The following is a 6400-nucleotide window of genomic DNA, read 5'->3' as shown; positions in this document are numbered from 1 at the left end:
TATTACATGCGTCACTTTACTTCTTTATGTTATAAGTCTTCTGTCTGGTTTGATGCCGCCCGCCAAGAAATCTTTTCCTGTGGCAACCCCTTCATCTCAGAGTTGCACTTGCGCCCTACGTCCTCAGTTATTTGCTGGATATATCCCAATCTCTGTCTTTCTCACTGTTTTAACCCTCAAGGACCGTGGAGTTATTCTTTGAAGTCATATAATCTTGTTCCTTCTTCTTGACACTGTTTTCCACAGATTCCTCTCCTCGCCGATTCTGCAAATAATATCTTCGTTTGTTAACTTATTAGTCCGCTAAATTTTCTACATTCTTCTGCAGTCCGCATCTGAAACCCTTCGATTCTCTTCTTTTTCGGTTTTCCCGCAGCTGACGGTTCACTTCCATTCAACGCTGTGCCCCAAACGCACTCCTACATTCTCAGAAATTACACTCCTGGAAATTGAAATAAGAACACCGTGAATTCATTGTCCCAGGAAGGGGAAACTTTATTGACACATTCCTGGGGTCAGATACATCACACGATCACACTGACAGAACCACAGGCACATAGACACAGGCAACAGAGCATGCACAATGTCGGCACTAGTACAGCGTATATCCACCTTTCGCAGCAATGCAGGCTGCTATTCTCCCATGGAGACGATCGTAGAGATGCTGGATGTAGTCCTGTGGAACGGCTTGCCATGCCATTTCCACCTGGCGCCTCAGTTGGACCAGCGTTCGTGCTGGACGTGCAGACCGCGTGAGACGACGCTTCATCCAGTCCCAAACATGCTCAATGGGGGACAGATCCGGAGATCTTGCTGGCCAGGGTAGTTGACTTACACCTTCTAGAGCACGTTGGGTGGCACGGGATACATGCGGACGTGCATTGCCCTGTTGGAACAGCAAGTTCCCTTGCCGGTCTAGGAATGGTAGAACGATGGGTTCGATGACGGTTTGGATGTACCGTGCACTATTCAGTGTCCCCTCGACGATCACCAATGGTGTACGGCCAGTGTAGGAGATCGCTCCCCACACCATGATGCCGGGTGTTGGCCCTGTGTGCCTCGGTCGTATGCAGTCCTCATTGTGGCGCTCACCTGCATGGCGCCAAACACGCATACGACCATCATTGGCACCAAGGCAGAAGCGACTCTCATCGCTGAAGACGACACGTCTCCATTCGTCCCTCCATTCACGCCTGTCGCGACACCACTGGAGGCGGGCTGCACGATGTTGGGGCGTGAGCGGAAGACGGCCTAACGGTGTGCGGGACCGTAGCCCAGCTTCATGGAGACGGTTGCGAATGGTCCTCGCCGATACCCCAGGAGCAACAGTGTCCCTAATTTGCTGGGAAGTGGCGGTGCGGTCCCCTACGGCACTGCGTAGGATCCTACGGTCTTGGCTTGCATCCGTGCGTCGCTGCGGTCCGGTCCCAGGTCGACGGGCACGTGCACCTTCCGCCGACCACTGGCGACAACATCGATGTACTGTGGAGACCTCACGCCCCACGTGTTGAGCAATTCGGCGGTACGTCCACCCGGCCTCCCGCATGCCCACTATACGCCCTCGCTCAAAGTCCGTCAACTGCACATACGGTTCACGTCCACGCTGTCGCGGCATGCTACCAGTGTTAAAGACTGCGATGGAGCTCCGTATGCCACGGCAAACTGGCTGACACTGACGGCGGCGGTGCACAAATGCTGCGCAGCTAGCGCCATTCGACGGCCAACACCGCGGTTCCTGGTGTGTCCGCTGTGCCATGCGTGTGATCATTGCTTGTACAGCCCTCTCGCAGTGTCCGGAGCAAGTATGGTGGGTCTGACACACCGGTGTCAATGTGTTCTTTTTTCCATTTCCAGGAGTGTATTTCCGCAAATAAAGATCTATCCTTGATACTAGTAGACTTCTCTTGTCCAAAGATGCCCTCATGTCTGTACGAGCCTGTTTTTATGTCTTCCGTGCTTCGTCCACCGTGGGTTATTTTGCTTCCATGTCAGCAGGCTTCTTTTAAATCATCTACTTCGAAATCCTCAATTCTGATGTTAAGTTTACAAGTCATCTCATTTCTGGTACTCTTCATCATTTTTGTTTTTCTTCGCTTTACTTTCAATCCATATTCTGTACACATTAGTCTGTTCATTCCATTCAATAGTTGTTCCAGTTCTCCTTCATTTTTACTGTGAATAGCAGTGTCATCAGCGACTCTTACCATTGATATCCCGTCACCATGAATTTTAAACCCACTTCTGAACCTTTATTTTATTTCCGTCGTTGCTTCTTTGATGTACAGCTCGTACAGTAGGGGAGATAGTTTACATATCTGTGTTATATTGTTTCTAGTCCGAGTACCTCGTTCTCGGTCTCCCATTTTTATTTTTCTCTGTAGGTTTGTACGATTCGCATATAATTACCCCTCTTTCCCTATAGAATACACCTATTTTTCTGAGAATTTCAAACATCTTGCACCATTTTCATAGTCAGACACTTTTTCTATCCTGTGAGGATGTCTAGATTTCTCTTAAATCCCGCTTCCATTATAAAGTGTAACGCCTCTTTGAAAGCGAAACTGAAGGTCGTCTAACTGATCCTCGATTTTCTTTTCCGTTCTTCTGTAAATTGCTATTGTCGACAACATGGGTGCATGAACTGTTAAACTAATTGTGCGACAGTTCTCGTACTTATCTTTACTTGATATTTCGCGATTGCATGGATAACATTTTTTTCTCGAAAGTCTCATCGTATATTTCCAGACTGATATATTCTTTAAAGCAACTTTAACAGCCGTTTGATTGCTACTCCATCCCACGGTGATTTTACATTTTCCGATGTTATCTACTCCTTTCAACTTATCTAAGCGCAAGTCCGTCTAAACTCTCTTAAACTCTGACTCTAATCTAGATCCCCTCTGTCCTCCCTATCGACTTCCGTTTCTCTTCTGTCGCGTCTACCACACCCACATTTAAAACGAACTGTCATTTATTTTGTCCAAGTCTTACTTCGATTCTCGAAAATCTTCCAACGCTGATACTTCCCTGTAAACAACAGCATCGTCAACTAGCTGTTTTATAGTGGTGCTGATCCCGTATAATGAATCATTTATGCATATTGATAACATTGTATGTCCTATTATTCTTATTCGCGACATACACGATATACTTTAATTTCTGTAGAAAATTCACTGTCCTATGCTACGAGCTGATTTCTGTGAGTCAGTTAGTCAAAATACACATATCAACAAAAGTTTTGGATGACCCCTTTATCTCGAAATTCAAGGCACAAAACATAAAAATTGGCTCTTAGGCATGCGTATATATTCATTTGTAATGTGTCCAGATTGCCAAATGAAAAAAAAAAAATTGTGTGTCAACAAAAACGACTGTTTCCCTCAGGGGATTTTTCACACCACTCCTGAGCATCATCAGTACGTAGTGGGATGTCCCCTTGCTCGGATGAAGACTTGAACCCGTTATAGCCTACCTTCGATGAGATCATCAAGGCAGCCATGGTCCAAATGGTTCTACTCTTTAGTGACGATTCTGCGTTAAGTCACACAGAGCACGTGGTCGTTGTCGACGTCCAAAAGTAGCTCGTATCAATCGATCCAACACATGTTGCGCGGAACAGGCAGGCCACTTCATCCTAGTGATCTCGGAATGCTGAAGGAACGTGTTCACGAGAACAGCACGATGCGCAAGCGAGTTATGAAATTGTCACCAAATATTGGCGATATAGTCACACTATTGAAACTTCCTGGCAGATTAAAACTGTGTTCCGGACCGAGACTCGAACTCGGGACCTTTGCCTTTCGCGGGCAACTGCTCTACCGACTGAGCTATCCAAGCACGACTCACGCCCCGTCCTCACAGCTTTAATTTCGCCAGTACCTCGTCTCCTACCTTCCAAACTTCACAGAAGCTCTCCTGCGAACCTTGCAGAACTAGCACTCCTGGAAGAAAGGATATAGCGGAGACATGGCTTAGCCACACCCTGGGGGATGTTTCTAGAATGAAATTTTCACTCTACAGCGGAGTCTGCGCTGATATGAAACTTCCTGGCAAATTAAAACTGTGCGCCGGACCGAGACTCGAACTCGGGACCTTTTCCTTTCGCGGGCAAGTGCTCTACCGACTGAACTACCCAAGCACGACTCACGTCCCCTCCTCACAGCTTTAATTCCGCAGTGAGCAGTGAGAATGCGGTCGACTACCAAGAGTGGCATACTGTGCTCTCGTTTCATACCAACCAAGGGCGTCACTCCACCACCACTTCCTTGTTGTGAGTCACAGTGTTGAAGGCTTTCGATATTATCGGGCTGTCTCCAAAAATGTTGTCTGCGATTATTAGAGTTCTATGTTGTATATTAACCGGGGACCTAAAAACGACGGAAAGGCTCCGACCCCGCCGCAGCCGCAGTGGTCCACAACCCCACGACGACTACCGCAGTCCACTTCACCCCTCCGCCGCCCCACACCGAACCTACAGTTATTGTGCGGTTCGGCCACCGGTGGACCCCCCCAAGGAACGTCCCACACCAGACGAGTGTAACCCCTATGTTTGCGTGGTAGAGTAATGGTGGTGTACCCGTACGTGGAGAACTTGTTTGCGCAGCAATCGCCGACATAGTGAAGCTGAGGCGGAATAAGGGGAACCAGGCCGCATTCGCCGAGGCAGATGGAAAACCGCCTAAAAACCATCCACAGACTGGCTGGCTCACCGGATATTTTATTCCGTTAGTATGCCATGGATTTTTGTATTATTTCTTACAATTATATTTGATTGTTTTCTTATGGAAACTGTTTTCATATATACTCAGGAACGTATCATGAAATAAGTTATATCTTAAATTAGCAATAGGCTTCCAGTACATCTCCTCCCAATCTAACAGCTGCAAATTTACCCTAAACTTTGCAAATGTTAAATCGTTAATTTAACACACAATTTTGGATGATTGTTTTGCTTTACTGTGTGAAGCTATGTCATATATTGCAAATAGCTATACATCACGATCAGAAAGACCGTTCTCAACAGGATAAATATTTATTTGCTTAAATTTGTCTTGCTCTATGAAAAAATTATCTATGCTGCTTTCCTGTACAACTCGAGTAGGAAAATCAGTGACTGATGTCAACTGAAAGAACTGAGTAATATTTAAAGGTTATTCGTCCTATCAGACCATCTCAGAAAATCTACATTCAAATTACCACAAATAATAATTTTCTTGACTCTGTCTGACAGATGGCGCAACAAAGAATACAAGTTTTTCAGAAACAGCTGAACATTTCGCAATGGGATCCTATAGACAGTTGCAATTATAAAAGTATTATTACTTAAGCTCACCGGCACATATTTCTATATGTTGCTCAACGCAAAATTTTTTAGTTTCTAAATTTTTCACACTATGATAACTTTTAACATACATGGCAACTCCTCTTTTTTTTCCATATGGTTTCTACTTACAAATGGTGAAAGCTTATATCCACTTACTTATATCTTTTCCATATGTACGATTATATGATGTTCCGACAGGCGTAGTACGTCTATTACATCCCCAGTTTCTAAATCTTCCAAACAAACAAGAAGTTCATCTACTTTGTTTTTTAATTCCATGATATTCTGATGCAATATACTAACAATATTTTTCACTATAATCATTTACATACTCACTGATGGTATCTGCGTGTATGAAGTTAAATTGAATCCAACCATGTCTTCTGAGACCTTCATCTGTATTGTCAAATAGCGTATTTCTAGTTTGTGTAAGTTATAGTTCAGTGTTACACGTGCACTTGCGTAAACGTCTACTGGTTCCACCACCGTGACGTAAAGCATTATCCTCGCATTTCTTGATAAGCAGTTTTATTTTCTAACCCATTTTATTGAATTATGTCTCTCACGTGCTTTAAATTTTTTATCTTTTCTATTGGACCAACGTTTGTGAAAATATGAGTGCATTTTGAAGATTTTTCCGCTGAGAGTCTTAAACCTGCATTACTGGCTATCTGCTCTAGAAAACTTTTTCTATATTTTTTCTGTCTGCATTTATGCTCCGTAAACCACTGGCAGAAGCGTAGCAGCAGTTGGATTCTGCTGTCTGCGACCTTCAAGATCTCGTGAACGAATGGAGCCAGTTGAGTTGACCAACTTCGATATTTGCGAAATTCGTACTAAATGCTGAAGAGGAGATGTTCGGTTTAGTGGAGCACAACCCATTTCCCACAACCGTTCAATTACAGGTCTGAGTCTCTACGTTTCTGCCCTACAAACTTTTTAAATGTCTGGTGCAATATGTGCCGTTTTGCAGTCACTGTAGCTGTGACCTCTCTTGGAGGTCTGCATTTTCGCCTGCATTCACGAACTCTTCTCGCTCGTAACTTAGTGTGTGAACAACGGATGTACGAGCGCTCG

At 44.8% G+C, this 6400-nt stretch overlaps 1 non-coding gene across 1 annotated transcript; it reads right to left on the bottom strand.

Annotated features, from left to right (window-relative positions):
- Positions 1-3762: 3762 nt before the first annotated feature.
- Trnas-cga (transfer RNA serine (anticodon CGA)) lies at positions 3763-3837 on the bottom strand. Its single transcript has one exon. It is a non-coding gene; the product is annotated as a tRNA-Ser (tRNA).
- Between the last annotated feature and the right edge of the window lie 2563 nt (positions 3838-6400).

This window comes from Schistocerca cancellata, chromosome 2 (assembly GCF_023864275.1).
Source record: "Schistocerca cancellata isolate TAMUIC-IGC-003103 chromosome 2, iqSchCanc2.1, whole genome shotgun sequence".
NCBI classification, from domain to species: domain Eukaryota; kingdom Metazoa; phylum Arthropoda; class Insecta; order Orthoptera; family Acrididae; genus Schistocerca; species Schistocerca cancellata.
This window is presented reverse-complemented; position numbering and strand designations above follow the sequence as displayed.